General features: G+C 56.3%; 7 non-coding genes and 2 pseudogenes across 7 annotated transcripts; all 9 read left to right on the forward strand.

The window, feature by feature from the left end:
- The first annotated feature begins 3,016 nt into the window (after positions 1-3,016).
- On the forward strand, positions 3,017-3,197 carry LOC144150314 (U2 spliceosomal RNA; annotated as a pseudogene).
- A 1,387-nt stretch (positions 3,198-4,584) lies between these two features.
- LOC144150423 (U2 spliceosomal RNA) lies at positions 4,585-4,775 on the forward strand. The gene has a single exon (XR_013318573.1). It is a non-coding gene; the product is annotated as a U2 spliceosomal RNA (small nuclear RNA).
- A 1,387-nt stretch (positions 4,776-6,162) lies between these two features.
- LOC144150424 (U2 spliceosomal RNA) lies at positions 6,163-6,353 on the forward strand. Its single transcript, XR_013318574.1, has one exon. It is a non-coding gene; the product is annotated as a U2 spliceosomal RNA (small nuclear RNA).
- A 1,387-nt stretch (positions 6,354-7,740) lies between these two features.
- On the forward strand, positions 7,741-7,931 carry LOC144150425 (U2 spliceosomal RNA). Its single transcript, XR_013318575.1, has one exon. It is a non-coding gene; the product is annotated as a U2 spliceosomal RNA (small nuclear RNA).
- Positions 7,932-9,318: 1,387 nt separating this feature from the next.
- On the forward strand, positions 9,319-9,509 carry LOC144150426 (U2 spliceosomal RNA). Its single transcript, XR_013318576.1, has one exon. It is a non-coding gene; the product is annotated as a U2 spliceosomal RNA (small nuclear RNA).
- Positions 9,510-16,617: 7,108 nt separating this feature from the next.
- Positions 16,618-16,780, forward strand: LOC144150311 (U2 spliceosomal RNA; annotated as a pseudogene).
- A 1,388-nt stretch (positions 16,781-18,168) lies between these two features.
- On the forward strand, positions 18,169-18,359 carry LOC144150292 (U2 spliceosomal RNA). Its single transcript, XR_013318487.1, has one exon. It is a non-coding gene; the product is annotated as a U2 spliceosomal RNA (small nuclear RNA).
- Positions 18,360-19,748: 1,389 nt separating this feature from the next.
- Positions 19,749-19,939, forward strand: LOC144150427 (U2 spliceosomal RNA). Its single transcript, XR_013318577.1, has one exon. It is a non-coding gene; the product is annotated as a U2 spliceosomal RNA (small nuclear RNA).
- A 1,387-nt stretch (positions 19,940-21,326) lies between these two features.
- On the forward strand, positions 21,327-21,517 carry LOC144150277 (U2 spliceosomal RNA). The gene has a single exon (XR_013318472.1). It is a non-coding gene; the product is annotated as a U2 spliceosomal RNA (small nuclear RNA).
- Positions 21,518-22,942: the final 1,425 nt, after the last annotated feature.

A 22,942-nucleotide genomic window follows, 5' to 3' on the forward strand; every position in this document is an offset into this window, starting at 1 on the left:
GTTCTCGCAGGAATGCCCCAGCATGGGAGGGAGTCCGCGGATCGACGACGACGCAGGAGGGGAGGAGGGTGAAGGAGACAACCCAGCAGCCGCGCTTGTCGATGACAGCTCTGTTCTGAAAGAACACACGAAAAAACTGCAGCGCGTGCTCAAACTGGAGCCAAATGACGAGGCCTGGGACCAGTTCCTTGAGGTTCTCGATGACGCTATGACCACAGTGGCAAGCACTGTCAAGCTGCCCACTACCACAGGGGAGGGAAGATCCCGGCGCGAGGTCAACGCCGCAAATGCACAGCAGATCCAGACTCTGTACCGTCGCAACCGCCGCCGTGCGGTCCGTCTGATCGCTGAGGGCCCCTCCCAAATGTGTCCAATCCCGCCGGGGGAACTGCAGGAACACTTTTCCGCAGTATGGGGGAACAAAGAGGCAGATACAACACTGCTGACGCAGCGACTGCCAGCCCCAGGGGAGGTGAACATGACCCCACTCACAGCAACAGAAGTAGCGGCAAAACTCCGCCGCTGTGAGAACACTGCCCCCGGCAACGACCGACTTACCTACCACCATTGGAAGTCCGTCGACCCTGAAGGTTGCTTCCTGGCAGTAGTTTTCAATGTCTGCCTGCAACATCGTCGAGTTCCGGACTGCTGGAAAGTGTCCCGCACGGTACTCATCTACAAGAAAGGCGAGAAGAGCGATCCCACAAATTGGCGGCCCATCTCCCTTGGAAACACTATCGCAAAACTGTACGCCGGATGCCTTGCGTCCAGGCTGCAGGGGTGGTTGTGCGACCATGGGGTCCTGTCGCAATGCCAAAAGGGGTTCCTGCCACACGACGGGGTGTTCGAGCACAACTTCGTGTTGCAGGAGCGCCTTGACGCAGCGCGTACGGGGGGGGCTGACCTATGCGTGGCGTTCCTCGACTACGCAAACGCCTTTGGGTCCGTGGCCCACAACGCCCTCGTTGAAGCGGTTCGAGGCGCAGGGGCTGGAGACGCCTTCACCAGCATTGTCCAGGACCTCTACAAAGACAACTCCACCGCCATCATAAGCGAAGGAGGAATGACGGAACCAGTCAACATCAACGCTGGTATCCGCCAAGGGTGCCCACTCAGTGGCCTCTTATTCAACATGGTACTCGACCCAGTGATCAGGGCAGTACAGGGAGGTGAGCGGCAGCATAAGATCCTGGCTTATGCAGACGACCTGACCCCGATAGGCAGCAGCCCAGCAGAACTACAAACACGCATCAACGTGGTAGCTGCACTATCAAAGAAACTGGGGCTGGAACTCAACCCGAGGAAATGCCGCACCCTCCACATGTCTGGGCAGACCCCCGTGGGAACCAGGCCCACCACGTTCAAAGTCGGTACCGAGGAGATACCGCACATAGGCGACTTCGAGAGCCATGCTTTTCTTGGCCGCCCTGTTGGCTACAGGGTACTACCTGACACGGCCTGCGTAGATGACGCAATCGCCCTAGGGAAGCGCCTCCTCACGTCAATGCTAGCCCCCTGGCAGAGGCTGGACGCCATCAAAACATTCCTGTACCCGGCACTGAACTTTGCCATGCGAGTCGGAGCCGTGGGAAAAGAGGAATGGCGCCGCCTCGACGACACTCTGCGACCCCTCATCAAGCAGACGCTGTACTTGCCTGCCAATGCATCAAACAAGTACCTGTACGGCAGCGCAGGTGCAGGAACTGCGGGGATTCCAGAGGCAGCCGAAATCAGTGACGCATGCCGCATCGACGGCGCGTTCAAACTGCTCTCCTCACCAGACAGCGAGGTTCGCGACCTAGCACTGCAGGCGCTGACCAAGGTGACGGAACGAAGGCTGCGGCGACCAGTGACGGAGGAGGATATGGAAGCCTACCTATCGGGCGAAACGGAAGGAGACTTCCGGGCCACAGCGACCCAAGTCCAATCAGTCTGGACGGAGGCACGCAAAGCCTCACGACGCATGGGAGTGGCCTGGGAGCTCGGACCAGAGGGGGCGCGGATCACCTGTGGAGACAAGACAATCTCGCCCAAACACAGGCACCAGGTGGTCCGCACCTTGCGAGGCATAGCAACAGCAGCCAATGACCGAGCATTGCAGGAGCAACCCAGCCAAGGCAAGGTGATGGAATGTGTCGCCGCCGACCGTGCCAGTGCACACTTTATGCGGTCCGGTAGGTACACTAGATTCGCCGACTGGCGTTTCGTCCACCGAGCCCGGCTGAACCTGCTGCCCCTCAACGGCGCGCGCCCTTGGGCCTCCGCAGCCGACCAGCGGTGCAGAGCGTGTGGCTACCAGCAAGAAACCTTGCCACACGTCGTCTGCCACTGCATGGTCCAGAGCCAGGCCCTCACACGTCGCCACAACGCCATCGTGGACCGCATCAAAGCGGCTGCCATGCCGCGGTTCACGGTGAGCCACGAGAACCGGCCGGTCGGAAACTCGAGCCTGAGACCGGACCTGGTACTGGTTCGAGGGGAGGAGGCCATCGTCATCGATGTAGCCTGCCCCTTCGACAACCGCCGAGCTGCGTTTCAGGAAGCTCGACGGGCGAAGGAGGATAAGTACGCAGGCATCAAGGAGTACTTGTCCCGGCGCTTCCAGCGAGTCACGGTGGAGGCGGTCATCGTCGGTGCCCTGGGGTCCTGGGATCCAGAGAACGACCGGGTCCTGCGCCGCCTCTGCAGCAAGAGCTACCTGCGGACCATGAAGCGCCTGGTCGTCAGCGAGACCATCATGAGGAGCAGGGACGTCTACGCGGCACATATTGCTGGGAAGCGCTAGGCGCCTCAAAAAATTTTTTTTTTTTTTTTTTTTTTTTTTGTATTGTGGATAGTGTAAATAGCTTTTGTATAAACTCTTTGACAACCCTTTATAGGCACTTATAAATTGTATAAATTCTTTGACAACCCTTTATAGGCACTTATCTTTCTATTTTTTTTTTTTTTTTTTTTATTTCCTCTTATTTTTATACTGTATACGTTTTAAACATGTATAATTTAAATCATTTGCACCATCAAATGTTATGAACATATAATAAAAACTCTGTTCTTATCAGCTTAATATCTGATACGAGTCCTATTTGGACTCAAGATATTAAACTAATTTTTGCCATTTGGCGCCGTGAAGGGGCTTGCTCCTCCGGCGCCGCGGGTTGTCCCGGCGTTGCACTGCTGCCGGGTTCGACCCAAGACCCCCTTCGGGGGGCTGTAATCAAATCCAAAATGAGAGAAACAACCACTATAGGGAAAAAAAGCACTGCACGCTGTGCGCCGCGTTTCGCGACATTCTCTGGCGCTGTGTTCAAGTTCATTTCTCGATACACCGCCTGGTGCAGGCGACGCACTGCTGCTTTTCGGTGCCGTGGTGTGTTTGCGGTGGGTATTTGTTTCGTATACATCGTGTTATATATAAAACTCGGAAATGGCGTCCAAAACAACTACGTGCGTGCATGCGTCTGCTCGCAGCGCGCAAAGTACCACAACGGTAAATACAAAATGATCGCTGCAGTAGGCATTGCTTGCCATACATAATGCTTCGCTGCTGTGTCCTATACTCGAAAACACTCTATCTCTCTCTGTCACACACACACACACTCTCGCTCGCTCGCTCGCTTGCAGCGTCTGAAGCGCTCGCGCAGTTTAGAGGTCAAGCAAAATAAGTGCCTATGCTTGCGCAACTGCCACGGGCTGACCCCTGTACCGCACTGGCAATGGGGCCTTTCTCCGTGTTTGAGGACTACTTTTACGCGATCGAGACAATCTGTTTATACAGGTGCGGCACGCGCGCACACAGACACACAGCTAGTTGGCCCCGCATCTTTTCCGAGTGCTACGAGTTGTGCCGCGCCTCCGCCAGATGGCGCCACGGGTCCCGCGGCCGAGAGAGAAAAGCGCCGGCCGCGTCTCGTCGCTGCCACCGCTCTCGCCTCCCCGAGCAAACCGTCCCGCACCAGTATCAGGTCGACGCCATAGAAACGCGTCGGATCTCCGCAATCGCTGCCCCGAGCGCCTTCCTCGACTAAAAGAAGCGTGCGACCTGGCTGTGCACTGCTTTTTCCGCCGCCACCAAGACCTTGCAGCCGCGTGTGCTCCGCATATCGCCGTTGGAACGCGCGTGCCAACCCGTGCCGACACCCTGGGCCGCTCGTCGACATGTTCACTCGGGTTGCGAATGTTTTCCTTTTTTTTTTTTTTTGTTTGTTTGTTTTTTTTTTTTTTTTTTTGCTTTTCTTAATGGGTTGGCTGTTGTCGATTTTTGTGCTTTGCTCACGATAAGCGACGCGCGCTGCGCCTCTCTGTCGTGTCTTAACGACTTTCCGCAATCTCGTTTCACTGTGCACGTTCGGCGAGCGCGTTTCTGCTTGCGACAAGCTTTTTTGCCAATCGCTAGCTGTCGCGCGCGCGAGGAACGTGCAGAAACCTATAAACGCGTGCCCGCGAGCCTTGCGGTGAAGCTCGATGCGCGGCGACGGCCGCCGCGGAGCGAGTGTCGGCTCTCAATGTTTGGGCTCGCCTTGTGGCCACCATTTTGCTCGTGCTGTCTTTGCGCGTCGGAGACTAATTAGAAATTTGATTAACGTTATCGCTTCTCGGCCTTTTGGCTAAGATCAAAGTGTAGTATCTGTTCTTATCAGCTTAATATCTGATACGAGTCCTATTTGGACTCAAGATATTAAACTAATTTTTGCCATTTGGCGCCGTGAAGGGGCTTGCTCCTCCGGCGCCGCGGGTTGTCCCGGCGTTGCACTGCTGCCGGGTTCGGCCCAAGACCCCCTTCGGGGGGCTGTAATCAAATCCAAAATGAGAGAAACAACCACTATAGGGAAAAAAAGCACTGCACGCTGTGCGCCGCGTTTCGCGACATTCTCTGGCGCTGTGTTCAAGTTCATTTCTCGATACACCGCCTGGTGCAGGCGACGCACTGCTGCTTTTCGGTGCCGTGGTGTGTTTGCGGTGGGTATTTGTTTCGTATACATCGTGTTATATATAAAACTCGGAAATGGCGTCCAAAACAACTACGTGCGTGCATGCGTCTGCTCGCAGCGCGCAAAGTACCACAACGGTAAATACAAAATGATCGCTGCAGTAGGCATTGCTTGCCATACATAATGCTTCGCTGCTGTGTCCTATACTCGAAAACACTCTATCTCTCTCTGTCACACACACACACACTCTCGCTCGCTCGCTCGCTTGCAGCGTCTGAAGCGCTCGCGCAGTTTAGAGGTCAAGCAAAATAAGTGCCCATGCTTGCGCAACTGCCACGGGCTGACCCCTGTACCGCACTGGCAATGGGGCCTTTCTCCGTGTTTGAGGACTACTTTTACGCGATCGAGACAATCTGTTTATACAGGTGCGGCACGCGCGCACACAGACACACAGCTAGTTGGCCCCGCATCTTTTCCGAGTGCTACGAGTTGTGCCGCGCCTCCGCCAGATGGCGCCACGGGTCCCGCGGCCGAGAGAGAAAAGCGCCGGCCGCGTCTCGTCGCTGCCACCGCTCTCGCCTCCCCGAGCAAACCGTCCCGCACCAGTATCAGGTCGACGCCATAGAAACGCGTCGGATCTCCGCAATCGCTGCCCCGAGCGCCTTCCTCGACTAAAAGAAGCGTGCGACCTGGCTGTGCACTGCTTTTTCCGCCGCCACCAAGACCTTGCAGCCGCGTGTGCTCCGCATATCGCCGTTGGAACGCGCGTGCCAACCCGTGCCGACACCCTGGGCCGCTCGTCGACATGTTCACTCGGGTTGCGAATGTTTTCCTTTTTTTTTTTTTTTGTTTGTTTGTTTTTTTTTTTTTTTTTTTGCTTTTCTTAATGGGTTGGCTGTTGTCGATTTTTGTGCTTTGCTCACGATAAGCGACGCGCGCTGCGCCTCTCTGTCGTGTCTTAACGACTTTCCGCAATCTCGTTTCACTGTGCACGTTCGGCGAGCGCGTTTCTGCTTGCGACAAGCTTTTTTGCCAATCGCTAGCTGTCGCGCGCGCGAGGAACGTGCAGAAACCTATAAACGCGTGCCCGCGAGCCTTGCGGTGAAGCTCGATGCGCGGCGACGGCCGCCGCGGAGCGAGTGTCGGCTCTCAATGTTTGGGCTCGCCTTGTGGCCACCATTTTGCTCGTGCTGTCTTTGCGCGTCGGAGACTAATTAGAAATTTGATTAACGTTATCGCTTCTCGGCCTTTTGGCTAAGATCAAAGTGTAGTATCTGTTCTTATCAGCTTAATATCTGATACGAGTCCTATTTGGACTCAAGATATTAAACTAATTTTTGCCATTTGGCGCCGTGAAGGGGCTTGCTCCTCCGGCGCCGCGGGTTGTCCCGGCGTTGCACTGCTGCCGGGTTCGGCCCAAGACCCCCTTCGGGGGGCTGTAATCAAATCCAAAATGAGAGAAACAACCACTATAGGGAAAAAAAGCACTGCACGCTGTGCGCCGCGTTTCGCGACATTCTCTGGCGCTGTGTTCAAGTTCATTTCTCGATACACCGCCTGGTGCAGGCGACGCACTGCTGCTTTTCGGTGCCGTGGTGTGTTTGCGGTGGGTATTTGTTTCGTATACATCGTGTTATATATAAAACTCGGAAATGGCGTCCAAAACAACTACGTGCGTGCATGCGTCTGCTCGCAGCGCGCAAAGTACCACAACGGTAAATACAAAATGATCGCTGCAGTAGGCATTGCTTGCCATACATAATGCTTCGCTGCTGTGTCCTATACTCGAAAACACTCTATCTCTCTCTGTCACACACACACACACTCTCGCTCGCTCGCTCGCTTGCAGCGTCTGAAGCGCTCGCGCAGTTTAGAGGTCAAGCAAAATAAGTGCCCATGCTTGCGCAACTGCCACGGGCTGACCCCTGTACCGCACTGGCAATGGGGCCTTTCTCCGTGTTTGAGGACTACTTTTACGCGATCGAGACAATCTGTTTATACAGGTGCGGCACGCGCGCACACAGACACACAGCTAGTTGGCCCCGCATCTTTTCCGAGTGCTACGAGTTGTGCCGCGCCTCCGCCAGATGGCGCCACGGGTCCCGCGGCCGAGAGAGAAAAGCGCCGGCCGCGTCTCGTCGCTGCCACCGCTCTCGCCTCCCCGAGCAAACCGTCCCGCACCAGTATCAGGTCGACGCCATAGAAACGCGTCGGATCTCCGCAATCGCTGCCCCGAGCGCCTTCCTCGACTAAAAGAAGCGTGCGACCTGGCTGTGCACTGCTTTTTCCGCCGCCACCAAGACCTTGCAGCCGCGTGTGCTCCGCATATCGCCGTTGGAACGCGCGTGCCAACCCGTGCCGACACCCTGGGCCGCTCGTCGACATGTTCACTCGGGTTGCGAATGTTTTCCTTTTTTTTTTTTTTTGTTTGTTTGTTTTTTTTTTTTTTTTTTTGCTTTTCTTAATGGGTTGGCTGTTGTCGATTTTTGTGCTTTGCTCACGATAAGCGACGCGCGCTGCGCCTCTCTGTCGTGTCTTAACGACTTTCCGCAATCTCGTTTCACTGTGCACGTTCGGCGAGCGCGTTTCTGCTTGCGACAAGCTTTTTTGCCAATCGCTAGCTGTCGCGCGCGCGAGGAACGTGCAGAAACCTATAAACGCGTGCCCGCGAGCCTTGCGGTGAAGCTCGATGCGCGGCGACGGCCGCCGCGGAGCGAGTGTCGGCTCTCAATGTTTGGGCTCGCCTTGTGGCCACCATTTTGCTCGTGCTGTCTTTGCGCGTCGGAGACTAATTAGAAATTTGATTAACGTTATCGCTTCTCGGCCTTTTGGCTAAGATCAAAGTGTAGTATCTGTTCTTATCAGCTTAATATCTGATACGAGTCCTATTTGGACTCAAGATATTAAACTAATTTTTGCCATTTGGCGCCGTGAAGGGGCTTGCTCCTCCGGCGCCGCGGGTTGTCCCGGCGTTGCACTGCTGCCGGGTTCGGCCCAAGACCCCCTTCGGGGGGCTGTAATCAAATCCAAAATGAGAGAAACAACCACTATAGGGAAAAAAAGCACTGCACGCTGTGCGCCGCGTTTCGCGACATTCTCTGGCGCTGTGTTCAAGTTCATTTCTCGATACACCGCCTGGTGCAGGCGACGCACTGCTGCTTTTCGGTGCCGTGGTGTGTTTGCGGTGGGTATTTGTTTCGTATACATCGTGTTATATATAAAACTCGGAAATGGCGTCCAAAACAACTACGTGCGTGCATGCGTCTGCTCGCAGCGCGCAAAGTACCACAACGGTAAATACAAAATGATCGCTGCAGTAGGCATTGCTTGCCATACATAATGCTTCGCTGCTGTGTCCTATACTCGAAAACACTCTATCTCTCTCTGTCACACACACACACACTCTCGCTCGCTCGCTCGCTTGCAGCGTCTGAAGCGCTCGCGCAGTTTAGAGGTCAAGCAAAATAAGTGCCGATGCTTGCGCAACTGCCACGGGCTGACCCCTGTACCGCACTGGCAATGGGGCCTTTCTCCGTGTTTGAGGACTACTTTTACGCGATCGAGACAATCTGTTTATACAGGTGCGGCACGCGCGCACACAGACACACAGCTAGTTGGCCCCGCATCTTTTCCGAGTGCTACGAGTTGTGCCGCGCCTCCGCCAGATGGCGCCACGGGTCCCGCGGCCGAGAGAGAAAAGCGCCGGCCGCGTCTCGTCGCTGCCACCGCTCTCGCCTCCCCGAGCAAACCGTCCCGCACCAGTATCAGGTCGACGCCATAGAAACGCGTCGGATCTCCGCAATCGCTGCCCCGAGCGCCTTCCTCGACTAAAAGAAGCGTGCGACCTGGCTGTGCACTGCTTTTTCCGCCGCCACCAAGACCTTGCAGCCGCGTGTGCTCCGCATATCGCCGTTGGAACGCGCGTGCCAACCCGTGCCGACACCCTGGGCCGCTCGTCGACATGTTCACTCGGGTTGCGAATGTTTTCCTTTTTTTTTTTTTTTGTTTGTTTGTTTTTTTTTTTTTTTTTTTGCTTTTCTTAATGGGTTGGCTGTTGTCGATTTTTGTGCTTTGCTCACGATAAGCGACGCGCGCTGCGCCTCTCTGTCGTGTCTTAACGACTTTCCGCAATCTCGTTTCACTGTGCACGTTCGGCGAGCGCGTTTCTGCTTGCGACAAGCTTTTTTGCCAATCGCTAGCTGTCGCGCGCGCGAGGAACGTGCAGAAACCTATAAACGCGTGCCCGCGAGCCTTGCGGTGAAGCTCGATGCGCGGCGACGGCCGCCGCGGAGCGAGTGTCGGCTCTCAATGTTTGGGCTCGCCTTGTGGCCACCATTTTGCTCGTGCTGTCTTTGCGCGTCGGAGACTAATTAGAAATTTGATTAACGTTATCGCTTCTCGGCCTTTTGGCTAAGATCAAAGTGTAGTATCTGTTCTTATCAGCTTAATATCTGATACGAGTCCTATTTGGACTCAAGATATTAAACTAATTTTTGCCATTTGGCGCCGTGAAGGGGCTTGCTCCTCCGGCGCCGCGGGTTGTCCCGGCGTTGCACTGCTGCCGGGTTCGGCCCAAGACCCCCTTCGGGGGGCTGTAATCAAATCCAAAATGAGAGAAACAACCACTATAGGGAAAAAAAGCACTGCACGCTGTGCGCCGCGTTTCGCGACATTCTCTGGCGCTGTGTTCAAGTTCATTTCTCGATACACCGCCTGGTGCAGGCGACGCACTGCTGCTTTTCGGTGCCGTGGTGTGTTTGCGGTGGGTATTTGTTTCGTATACATCGTGTTATATATAAAACTCGGAAATGGCGTCCAAAACAACTACGTGCGTGCATGCGTCTGCTCGCAGCGCGCAAAGTACCACAACGGTAAATACAAAATGATCGCTGCAGTAGGCATTGCTTGCCATACATAATGCTTCGCTGCTGTGTCCTATACTCGAAAACACTCTATCTCTCTCTGTCACACACACACACACTCTCGCTCGCTCGCTCGCTTGCAGCGTCTGAAGCGCTCGCGCAGTTTAGAGGTCAAGCAAAATAAGTGCCGATGCTTGCGCAACTGCCACGGGCTGACCCCTGTACCGCACTGGCAATGGGGCCTTTCTCCGTGTTTGAGGACTACTTTTACGCGATCGAGACAATCTGTTTATACAGGTGCGGCACGCGCGCACACAGACACACAGCTAGTTGGCCCCGCATCTTTTCCGAGTGCTACGAGTTGTGCCGCGCCTCCGCCAGATGGCGCCACGGGTCCCGCGGCCGAGAGAGAAAAGCGCCGGCCGCGTCTCGTCGCTGCCACCGCTCTCGCCTCCCCGAGCAAACCGTCCCGCACCAGTATCAGGTCGACGCCATAGAAACGCGTCGGATCTCCGCAATCGCTGCCCCGAGCGCCTTCCTCGACTAAAAGAAGCGTGCGACCTGGCTGTGCACTGCTTTTTCCGCCGCCACCAAGACCTTGCAGCCGCGTGTGCTCCGCATATCGCCGTTGGAACGCGCGTGCCAACCCGTGCCGACACCCTGGGCCGCTCGTCGACATGTTCACTCGGGTTGCGAATGTTTTCCTTTTTTTTTTTTTTTGTTTGTTTGTTTTTTTTTTTTTTTTTTTGCTTTTCTTAATGGGTTGGCTGTTGTCGATTTTTGTGCTTTGCTCACGATAAGCGACGCGCGCTGCGCCTCTCTGTCGTGTCTTAACGACTTTCCGCAATCTCGTTTCACTGTGCACGTTCGGCGAGCGCGTTTCTGCTTGCGACAAGCTTTTTTGCCAATCGCTAGCTGTCGCGCGCGCGAGGAACGTGCAGAAACCTATAAACGCGTGCCCGCGAGCCTTGCGGTGAAGCTCGATGCGCGGCGACGGCCGCCGCGGAGCGAGTGTCGGCTCTCAATGTTTGGGCTCGCCTTGTGGCCACCATTTTGCTCGTGCTGTCTTTGCGCGTCGGAGACTAATTAGAAATTTGATTAACGTTATCGCTTCTCGGCCTTTTGGCTAAGGGTGCTACATAGTCCCGGACGGTCGTCACAGCGATCCTGACTTAGTTTTTTTCTTGTGAGAGCAACGGCGCGGCCTCAGGTCGCAGTAGAAGTCGCACGAGCTACAAGTTGCCCCAAAGCGAGCGCAAGTGCGCTTCCCCGCACGGCGCGCTGCGCTGCGGGGAAGCCAACGCCGCGCAATGAAGTTCCGAGCGCCGCCTCCAAAGGAGCACTGCTTCGAGTTCAGTGCTCCTAAGGAGGCCACCATCGATGACATAATCGACGGTTTCCACCTGGCCTTGGGACCTGGAGGACTGCGAGCCCTCCAACATCAAGGTGCGACTCGATTCTGTGCAGCGGTAGCTTCGGCGGCCGCTGCAGAGAAGCTCAACACGGCCGGGGACATCACAATCCTCGGAGAGAAGTGCTCGACAACCTGTGTTGGGCCGCAGGTGGTCTTCATGACTGCCTTGCGGCTCAAACTGTTTGTAAGTAATGATGACCTGGCGGCTGCACTCGCCCCCTTCGGACGAGTCATCAGCATCACGGACCAGACTTTTAAAGGCCACCCGACCGTCGACAACGGAACCCGCAACATCAAGCTTGAAATGCACAAGCCCGTGCCGAACTTCATGTTTGTGCGCGGGTGCCGGGTGCAGTTCGAGTACCGGGGGGTTAAGCGCGTGTGTTCCAGGTGTGATCAGCCCGGCCACAACCGTGGAGAGTGCAAAGCCCCCTGGTGCGACCGCTGCCGGGCCTTCGGGCACGTCGCAGAGAGCTGCACCGCCGGGTGCCGCAAGTGTGGCGGCCACCACGCGACCGCCGACTGCATCAAGCCCCGATCGTACGCCGCCGCGCTGGAGGAGTTTCCGGCCCTTTCCGGCGGCGCAGGGGAACAGCCAGGCGCAAGCGGCAACCCGGAATTCGAGGCGGAAGACGCGGCCACCGAACAAGACGACACCGACGACGACAACGCCTCGTTCACCCTGGACGAAGTTTCCTCGCCGCTCTCGCCCTTCGGGGACAGCGACAGTGTCGCGGAGACCAGCGCGGAACACCAGGGCGACACACCCGCCGTCTCAGAGGCGCAACAACCCAACCTCGACGACCACAACACGACTAAGACGACGCCCCTGCCTCCGAGAGGACGCGGGGTAACCAGCCGCGCGAGCGCAAAGGCCGCCAAGCCGGCGTTGCCTGGCGCGAGCGGCGTGGTACGCCCCGCGGCCCCGCCCTCCACGGCCAAGCCCACGTCCCCCTCGGCGACAGCGCCCGCGAGTGCTCCGCCGGACCGTCGAGCGCCACCCCCCAGCAGCGCAGGCGACGCCGCCGACGGCGCCGTGCAGGACATGGACCTAACCAAAGACCCTTCCAAGCGAGGCCCGCCCTCGAGCAGCGACTCCGACGGTGCCAAAGAACACAGTAAGAAGTCCCGACCAACCTGAGTTGTATTTTGTTTAAGAGAAACACATGTCAATGCAAGTAGTGCCATATTTTATTATAATGCTAGTGCATCTTATTTCTTTGAATGCCCAAGGCTTCCGCGGCCTGGACAAGCAAAGGGAAATTATGCACTTCGCACGGGCGCAAAACGTTGACGTGTTGTTTCTTCAAGAGTGCAATTTTCGTTCGCCTCTTGATGTATCTTTATTTCGCTCGCGGTTTTCGGTTGATGCTTTTTTCTCGCTTTCAAACTCGGTTTCTTGCGGCGTAGGCGTTGTATTTTTGCGTGCTGCGCTTCGCCAGAAAGCGCACGTTATCTTTGGTTTAGACGGCCGCACTATCGCGGTCGAATTTGTGCTTGGCTCGCAGCGTGTGCGCGCTGTTAACGTGTACGCGCCTGCGCAGCGCAACCTTTCTTCTGACTTTTTTAGTTCACTCGATGTTTATTTTCTCGATTGTTATCCTACGTTTTTGGTCGGTGACTTCAACTGTGTGTTGGATCCTGTACGAGATGTTCGCGGGCCGGGTCAGGGCAAGCCCTATCGAGGTGCGCGCGCGTTGAGCGAGCTCGTGGGGCAGTTTAGGCTGCGGGATGCTTGGGTGCACCTTCATGGTCACGAATTCGCAGCCACCTGGTCAAGGGGGCGGTCGGGGAGCAGGCTAGACAAGTTTTTCTTGCCGCCTGAGCTAATCAGGTGCCTGGAGAGCTGTCAGGTGCTCACTTTCCCTGACGACGCGCCGCGCATTTCTGACCATGCGCCTGTGTCGGTCAGGCTTCAATGCGCGGAGCTAGGCCCCCGCCAGGACTTGTGGCGGATGGACCCCTGCCTTATGACTGACCCCACGAGCGTGGCTGGCATTAAAAGCGCGTTGGCGGCAGAGGTGGGGGAGGAGAGAGGTTGGGACGCGCTGAAGGAGAGCTTTCGAGAGGTGCTGGTCAGGGCAGGGCGCGAGCGTAAGGTCCGCATCACCCGCGAACTGAACGAGACGCTCCGCAGGTTGCGAATCGTTCAGGGCGCGGGCACGCTCACCTTCGCGATGCGCGACTACGCGGCTCTCCTGAAAGCGCGGTACGACCGCCTCTTGCGGCAGTCGTCGCGCGCTGCTAGCCGCGCTCTTGTCTTAGGCAGGCCGATCGCGGACCCCGCGGTGCTTCGGCACATTAGGGCAGGCGCGATCGACGAGGAAGGGCCAGCGCGCGTGCCTCACGTAGGGCTGCCCGACGGAAGTGTCAGCTCCGACGTGAACGACATTCGCGCGGTCTTTGCAGGCCACTTCGCGCGTTTGTTTACGTCGGAGAGTGATGTTCAGGACGGGGCGCGCCTCCCAGAAGCGGTGAGGGCATTTTGCGGGGACTTACCTTTAGTACCAGACCACTTGGCGGAGCGGCTGACCACGCCCGCCACGTGCGAGGAGGTGTGGGAGGTACTGAAGGGGATGAACGATGCCTCGGCCCCTGGGCCGGACGGCATCCCCCTATCGTTTTACAAAGTCCTCTTCCCCGCGCTCAAAGCACCGCTTCTGCGGATGGTGAACGAATTTCTTGAATGTGGACGCAGACCTGACTCGTTCACCGCGGGTCGGGTCTTCCTGATCTTGAAACCGGGCGGAGACCCTGCGGAGCCGAGCGCGTACCGGCCCATCACGCTGCTGAACGCCGACTACAGGCTGGTGGCATCGCTGTTGGCGAAGCGCGTTAGCGCCACCCTCCCGCATGTCATCAGCTTGTACCAGGCCTGCAGTGTTCCGGGCAGGACAGGGTTCTCCGCCCTCTCCCTGACCAGAGACCTTTTCACGTTTGCGACGCGCACGGGCATAGCCGGGTGTTTCGTCTCGATCGACCAGGCAAAAGCCTTTGATCGGGTCGAGCACCGGTATATGTTCGCTGCGCTGGGCTGCTTTGGCTTCCCACAGGTTTTCGTGGGGAGGCTGGCAGCCCTTTACACGAATTTGACTTCTACCCTGATTGTCAACAACGCCCTCAGCGACCCGTTCGCCGTCACGCGCGGCATAAGGCAGGGCTGCCCGCTCTCGCCCATGCTGTTCGCGATATGTATTGACCCGCTGCTTAGGCGCGTGGCAGATTCCGTCGCGATCAGGGGGTTCCCACTACCCGGCCAGGGTCAGGTGAAAGTCTCCGCCTATGCGGACGACGTGTCCCTGTTCTTGCGGGACGAAGACAGCTACGCAGCGTTTCTACGGCTGTTTGGTTTGTACAGCGAGCTGTCTGGCGCCCAATTGAACAGGGGCAAGAGTAAGGCGTTGCGTTTCGGCGCGTTCGCGTCAGACCTGGCCGGGGATGTGGAGTGGGTGGCAGCCGTGCGAGTGCTGGGCGTGACATTCCACGCGTCCGGGGAGGTCGCAGACGAGAGCTGGCGCGAGCTGCTAGGGAAGGCGGAAGTCAGGCTGGAGGTGGCTTCTCAGTTCCAGCTTTCGTTGGCGGAGCGGAGCTTCGTCATAAGGTCGTGCGTTTCCGCCGCCTTTATGTACGTTGCTCGTGTGGCACGCCCGCCGACGAGAGTGACGAGGAGGCTGGCCACCATGCTTGGCTCGTTCTTCTGGGCGGGGAAAACAGAGCGCGTCAAGCGGGCAGTGTTGCGCCTTCCACGCAACCTGGGAGGGTTCAGCATTCCCCACTTGGAGACTCTCAGCGGCATCCTCGCCTTGCGCTGCTTCCGAGGGCTGTTAGAGAACGAGGATTACCCGGGAAGGCCACTCATCGAGTACTTTCTGGGCACGTCAAGGCGCGATTTCGTTGAGGCCAGCGCAGGGGGGCCGACGGCGGAGCATCCACCTCCATTCTACAGCTACCTGTTGCGCTTCAATCGCCAGCTGAACGCGGAGCTTCCTGAGGCAAGCGTCCTGGCCACGAAGCCAACGGAGCTCTGCGAACAGTTAGCGGTCAAGCGACTGAGCGCGGAACAGCTGCAGCAAGCGCAAGGGGCAGACTGGAAGCTCCTCACTTCCAGCGCGCTCCCTCCTGACGTTCGCGACTTCGGGTGGAGGCGTGGATGGGGGGTGCTGCCCACGGGCGACCAGCTTGCCAGGTGGGGAGTTGCGCCGAACGCGAGTTGCCCGCAGTGCGGCGAACGAGAGACGTTAGGACACGCGCTGCGCGACTGTCGTGTTGCCAAGACGTTCTGGCGTCTTATGACGCGGATGTTCGGGATTTCCCTGGGCACCCACACGCGTTCACGAGACGCATTCGTCTGTTTCCTGTTGGGGGTCGGCGCACTCGTACTATGGAGCAGGCGGGGGGTAGCTTCTTTGCGAGCTCGGCCACACAGAGCCATGTACCCCATGCTGCTTAAAGTGCGAGCGCGGCTGCTGCAACACCTAGAGAATGAACTCGTAGCGCTGGGGGAGGACGCATTCCTCAGACGATGGTCCACTAGGTTTATCAGGGTGGAACACGGCCAGCTACAGGTCGAAGTAGTGGACTATTAACGTCCTCAGAGCGCAGGATAGAGCGCGTCCAGCTGTAAACACAGCACACGAAACCACGCGTATGTCAATGTAAACAAACCGACGCGGGCTGCGGAGGAGGCGAGTTAACATAGTAAGCTCCGCCCACCGCGCCTCGCGCATGCATAAGTGTGCAATCGGGTGCATAATGCGCTGCAGAGGCGGGACGCCCAGGAGCGGCGTGCCGCTTGGGGAACTTGTATATGCCATGACCGGGGCCGCTCTCGCCGTGTATTGATGGACGAATTTTGTTGTAAGTGCGTGTTGCACCGAGTGTGCAGCGCGCACAGCGTTGAAAGTTGTTTTGTGATGTTTCAAGTGTTTGAGCGAAGTACTTGGCGCTGGCCTAAAGGTCAGCAGGATTATCAGACGTGAATATTCACGGGGGGAGGGGAGTGACGTCGTTCTCTTGTGCTTTGTCACGTCGGCCGGCGTCTGCCTGGTGTGAAGTTAATTGCGCGAAAGAAAATCGCGTGTCATGACCCTTCATTTTGACGGCGCCAGGGCGCACATTTCCTTCCAGTTGATTTGTTGGCAAGGCGGTGGAGTAGAACGACAATGTTTACACCGCGCATGCCTTGTTATGAATGTGTGTATGGCTGCTGATGCGGGTTTTCGTCTGCGCGGGGGAGCGACTTGAGTGTGAAAGCCGCTCAGAGCACCCCTGGATAATTATATAGAGTTGTGTGCACAATGGGTGCTGCACAGCGAGCCTTGCGCTTGCGTGCCTGAAACAATGTTGGTTTCCAAAGGAAAAGTCATTCTGGTTGTATGTGAACCCTGTACCTTGTTTCAGAGATGAAATAAACTTCTCTTTTCATCTGTTCTTATCAGCTTAATATCTGATACGAGTCCTATTTGGACTCAAGATATTAAACTAATTTTTGCCATTTGGCGCCGTGAAGGGGCTTGCTCCTCCGGCGCCGCGGGTTGTCCCGGCGTTGCACTGCTGCCGGGTTCGGCCCAAGACCCCCTTCGGGGGGCTGTAATCAAATCCAAAATGAGAGAAACAACCACTATAGGGAAAAAAAGCACTGCACGCTGTGCGCCGCGTTTCGCGACATTCTCTGGCGCTGTGTTCAAGTTCATTTCTCGATACACCGCCTGGTGCAGGCGACGCACTGCTGCTTTTCGGTGCCGTGGTGTGTTTGCGGTGGGTATTTGTTTCGTATACATCGTGTTATATATAAAACTCGGAAATGGCGTCCAAAACAACTACGTGCGTGCATGCGTCTGCTCGCAGCGCGCAAAGTACCACAACGGTAAATACAAAATGATCGCTGCAGTAGGCATTGCTTGCCATACATAATGCTTCGCTGCTGTGTCCTATACTCGAAAACACTCTATCTCTCTCTGTCACACACACACACACTCTCGCTCGCTCGCTCGCTTGCAGCGTCTGAAGCGCTCGCGCAGTTTAGAGGTCAAGCAAAATAAGTGCCGATGCTTGCGCAACTGCCACGGGCTGACCCCTGTACCGCACTGGCAATGGGGCCTTTCTCCGTGTTTGAGGACTACTTTTACGCGATCGAGACAATCTGTTTATACAGGTGCGGCACGCGCGCACACAGACACACAGCTAGTTGGCCCCGCATCTTTTCCGAGTGCTACGAGTTGTGCCGCGCCTCCGCCAGATGGCGCCACGGGTCCCGCGGCCGAGAGAGAAAAGCGCCGGCCGCGTCTCGTCGCTGCCACCGCTCTCGCCTCCCCGAGCAAACCGTCCCGCACCAGTATCAGGTCGACGCCATAGAAACGCGTCGGATCTCCGCAATCGCTGCCCCGAGCGCCTTCCTCGACTAAAAGAAGCGTGCGACCTGGCTGTGCACTGCTTTTTCCGCCGCCACCAAGACCTTGCAGCCGCGTGTGCTCCGCATATCGCCGTTGGAACGCGCGTGCCAACCCGTGCCGACACCCTGGGCCGCTCGTCGACATGTTCACTCGGGTTGCGAATGTTTTCCTTTTTTTTTTTTTTTGTTTGTTTGTTTTTTTTTTTTTTTTTTTTGCTTTTCTTAATGGGTTGGCTGTTGTCGATTTTTGTGCTTTGCTCACGATAAGCGACGCGCGCTGCGCCTCTCTGTCGTGTCTTAACGACTTTCCGCAATCTCGTTTCACTGTGCACGTTCGGCGAGCGCGTTTCTGCTTGCGACAAGCTTTTTTGCCAATCGCTAGCTGTCGCGCGCGCGAGGAACGTGCAGAAACCTATAAACGCGTGCCCGCGAGCCTTGCGGTGAAGCTCGATGCGCGGCGACGGCCGCCGCGGAGCGAGTGTCGGCTCTCAATGTTTGGGCTCGCCTTGTGGCCACCATTTTGCTCGTGCTGTCTTTGCGCGTCGGAGACTAATTAGAAATTTGATTAACGTTATCGCTTCTCGGCCTTTTGGCTAAGATCGAAGTGTAGTATCTGTTCTTATCAGCTTAATATCTGATACGAGTCCTATTTGGACTCAAGATATTAAACTAATTTTTGCCATTTGGCGCCGTGAAGGGGCTTGCTCCTCCGGCGCCGCGGGTTGTCCCGGCGTTGCACTGCTGCCGGGTTCGGCCCAAGACCCCCTTCGGGGGGCTGTAATCAAATCCAAAATGAGAGAAACAACCACTATAGGGAAAAAAAGCACTGCACGCTGTGCGCCGCGTTTCGCGACATTCTCTGGCGCTGTGTTCAAGTTCATTTCTCGATACACCGCCTGGTGCAGGCGACGCACTGCTGCTTTTCGGTGCCGTGGTGTGTTTGCGGTGGGTATTTGTTTCGTATACATCGTGTTATATATAAAACTCGGAAATGGCGTCCAAAACAACTACGTGCGTGCATGCGTCTGCTCGCAGCGCGCAAAGTACCACAACGGTAAATACAAAATGATCGCTGCAGTAGGCATTGCTTGCCATACATAATGCTTCGCTGCTGTGTCCTATACTCGAAAACACTCTATCTCTCTCTGTCACACACACACACACTCTCGCTCGCTCGCTCGCTTGCAGCGTCTGAAGCGCTCGCGCAGTTTAGAGGTCAAGCAAAATAAGTGCCGATGCTTGCGCAACTGCCACGGGCTGACCCCTGTACCGCACTGGCAATGGGGCCTTTCTCCGTGTTTGAGGACTACTTTTACGCGATCGAGACAATCTGTTTATACAGGTGCGGCACGCGCGCACACAGACACACAGCTAGTTGGCCCCGCATCTTTTCCGAGTGCTACGAGTTGTGCCGCGCCTCCGCCAGATGGCGCCACGGGTCCCGCGGCCGAGAGAGAAAAGCGCCGGCCGCGTCTCGTCGCTGCCACCGCTCTCGCCTCCCCGAGCAAACCGTCCCGCACCAGTATCAGGTCGACGCCATAGAAACGCGTCGGATCTCCGCAATCGCTGCCCCGAGCGCCTTCCTCGACTAAAAGAAGCGTGCGACCTGGCTGTGCACTGCTTTTTCCGCCGCCACCAAGACCTTGCAGCCGCGTGTGCTCCGCATATCGCCGTTGGAACGCGCGTGCCAACCCGTGCCGACACCCTGGGCCGCTCGTCGACATGTTCACTCGGGTTGCGAATGTTTTCCTTTTTTTTTTTTTTGTTTGTTTGTTTTTTTTTTTTTTTTTTTTTTGCTTTTCTTAATGGGTTGGCTGTTGTCGATTTTTGTGCTTTGCTCACGATAAGCGATGCGCGCTGCGCCTCTCTGTCGTGTCTTAACGACTTTCCGCAATCTCGTTTCACTGTGCACGTTCGGCGAGCGCGTTTCTGCTTGCGACAAGCTTTTTTGCCAATCGCTAGCTGTCGCGCGCGCGAGGAACGTGCAGAAACCTATAAACGCGTGCCCGCGAGCCTTGCGGTGAAGCTCGATGCGCGGCGACGGCCGCCGCGGAGCGAGTGTCGGCTCTCAATGTTTGGGCTCGCCTTGTGGCCACCATTTTGCTCGTGCTGTCTTTGCGCGTCGGAGACTAATTAGAAATTTGATTAACGTTATCGCTTCTCGGCCTTTTGGCTAAGATCAAAGTGTAGTATCTGTTCTTATCAGCTTAATATCTGATACGAGTCCTATTTGGACTCAAGATATTAAACTAATTTTTGCCATTTGGCGCCGTGAAGGGGCTTGCTCCTCCGGCGCCGCGGGTTGTCCCGGCGTTGCACTGCTGCCGGGTTCGGCCCAAGACCCCCTTCGGGGGGCTGTAATCAAATCCAAAATGAGAGAAACAACCACTATAGGGAAAAAAAGCACTGCACGCTGTGCGCCGCGTTTCGCGACATTCTCTGGCGCTGTGTTCAAGTTCATTTCTCGATACACCGCCTGGTGCAGGCGACGCACTGCTGCTTTTCGGTGCCGTGGTGTGTTTGCGGTGGGTATTTGTTTCGTATACATCGTGTTATATATAAAACTCGGAAATGGCGTCCAAAACAACTACGTGCGTGCATGCGTCTGCTCGCAGCGCGCAAAGTACCACAACGGTAAATACAAAATGATCGCTGCAGTAGGCATTGCTTGCCATACATAATGCTTCGCTGCTGTGTCCTATACTCGAAAACACTCTATCTCTCTCTGTCACACACACACACACTCTCGCTCGCTCGCTCGCTTGCAGCGTCTGAAGCGCTCGCGCAGTTTAGAGGTCAAGCAAAATAAGTGCCGATGCTTGCGCAACTGCCACGGGCTGACCCCTGTACCGCACTGGCAATGGGGCCTTTCTCCGTGTTTGAGGACTACTTTTACGCGATCGAGACAATCTGTTTATACAGGTGCGGCACGCGCGCACACAGACACACAGCTAGTTGGCCCCGCATCTTTTCCGAGTGCTACGAGTTGTGCCGCGCCTCCGCCAGATGGCGCCACGGGTCCCGCGGCCGAGAGAGAAAAGCGCCGGCCGCGTCTCGTCGCTGCCACCGCTCTCGCCTCCCCGAGCAAACCGTCCCGCACCAGTATCAGGTCGACGCCATAGAAACGCGTCGGATCTCCGCAATCGCTGCCCCGAGCGCCTTCCTCGACTAAAAGAAGCGTGCGACCTGGCTGTGCACTGCTTTTTCCGCCGCCACCAAGACCTTGCAGCCGCGTGTGCTCCGCATATCGCCGTTGGAACGCGCGTGCCAACCCGTGCCGACACCCTGGGCCGCTCGTCGACATGTTCACTCGGGTTGCGAATGTTTTCCTTTTTTTTTTTTTTTGTTTGTTTGTTTTTTTTTTTTTTTTTTTGCTTTTCTTAATGGGTTGGCTGTTGTCGATTTTTGTGCTTTGCTCACGATAAGCGACGCGCGCTGCGCCTCTCTGTCGTGTCTTAACGACTTTCCGCAATCTCGTTTCACTGTGCACGTTCGGCGAGCGCGTTTCTGCTTGCGACAAGCTTTTTTGCCAATCGCTAGCTGTCGCGCGCGCGAGGAACGTGCAGAAACCTATAAACGCGTGCCCGCGAGCCTTGCGGTGAAGCTCGATGCGCGGCGACGGCCGCCGCGGAGCGAGTGTCGGCTCTCAATGTTTGGGCTCGCCTTGTGGCCACCATTTTGCTCGTGCTGTCTTTGCGCGTCGGAGACTAATTAGAAATTTGATTAACGTTATCGCTTCTCGGCCTTTTGGCTAAGATCAAAGTGTAGTATCTGTTCTTATCAGCTTAATATCTGATACGAGTCCTATTTGGACTCAAGATATTAAACTAATTTTTGCCATTTGGCGCCGTGAAGGGGCTTGCTCCTCCGGCGCCGCGGGTTGTCCCGGCGTTGCACTGCTGCCGGGTTCGGCCCAAGACCCCCTTCGGGGGGCTGTAATCAAATCCAAAATGAGAGAAACAACCACTATAGGGAAAAAAAGCACTGCACGCTGTGCGCCGCGTTTCGCGACATTCTCTGGCGCTGTGTTCAAGTTCATTTCTCGATACACCGCCTGGTGCAGGCGACGCACTGCTGCTTTTCGGTGCCGTGGTGTGTTTGCGGTGGGTATTTGTTTCGTATACATCGTGTTATATATAAAACTCGGAAATGGCGTCCAAAACAACTACGTGCGTGCATGCGTCTGCTCGCAGCGCGCAAAGTACCACAACGGTAAATACAAAATGATCGCTGCAGTAGGCATTGCTTGCCATACATAATGCTTCGCTGCTGTGTCCTATACTCGAAAACACTCTATCTCTCTCTGTCACACACACACACACTCTCGCTCGCTCGCTCGCTTGCAGCGTCTGAAGCGCTCGCGCAGTTTAGAGGTCAAGCAAAATAAGTGCCGATGCTTGCGCAACTGCCACGGGCTGACCCCTGTACCGCACTGGCAATGGGGCCTTTCTCCGTGTTTGAGGACTACTTTTACGCGATCGAGACAATCTGTTTATACAGGTGCGGCACGCGCGCACACAGACACACAGCTAGTTGGCCCCGCATCTTTTCCGAGTGCTACGAGTTGTGCCGCGCCTCCGCCAGATGGCGCCACGGGTCCCGCGGCCGAGAGAGAAAAGCGCCGGCCGCGTCTCGTCGCTGCCACCGCTCTCGCCTCCCCGAGCAAACCGTCCCGCACCAGTATCAGGTCGACGCCATAGAAACGCGTCGGATCTCCGCAATCGCTGCCCCGAGCGCCTTCCTCGACTAAAAGAAGCGTGCGACCTGGCTGTGCACTGCTTTTTCCGCCGCCACCAAGACCTTGCAGCCGCGTGTGCTCCGCATATCGCCGTTGGAACGCGCGTGCCAACCCGTGCCGACACCCTGGGCCGCTCGTCGACATGTTCACTCGGGTTGCGAATGTTTTCCTTTTTTTTTTTTTTTGTTTGTTTGTTTTTTTTTTTTTTTTTTTGCTTTTCTTAATGGGTTGGCTGTTGTCGATTTTTGTGCTTTGCTCACGATAAGCGACGCGCGCTGCGCCTCTCTGTCGTGTCTTAACGACTTTCCGCAATCTCGTTTCACTGTGCACGTTCGGCGAGCGCGTTTCTGCTTGCGACAAGCTTTTTTGCCAATCGCTAGCTGTCGCGCGCGCGAGGAACGTGCAGAAACCTATAAACGCGTGCCCGCGAGCCTTGCGGTGAAGCTCGATGCGCGGCGACGGCCGCCGCGGAGCGAGTGTCGGCTCTCAATGTTTGGGCTCGCCTTGTGGCCACCATTTTGCTCGTGCTGTCTTTGCGCGTCGGAGACTAATTAGAAATTTGATTAACGTTATCGCTTCTCGGCCTTTTGGCTAAGATCAAAGTGTAGT

Source organism: Haemaphysalis longicornis, unplaced genomic scaffold (assembly GCF_048455015.1).
Source record: "Haemaphysalis longicornis isolate Haplotype H1 unplaced genomic scaffold, Haemaphysalis longicornis Haplotype H1 scaffold_8, whole genome shotgun sequence".
Lineage (NCBI taxonomy): Eukaryota > Metazoa > Arthropoda > Arachnida > Ixodida > Ixodidae > Haemaphysalis > Haemaphysalis longicornis.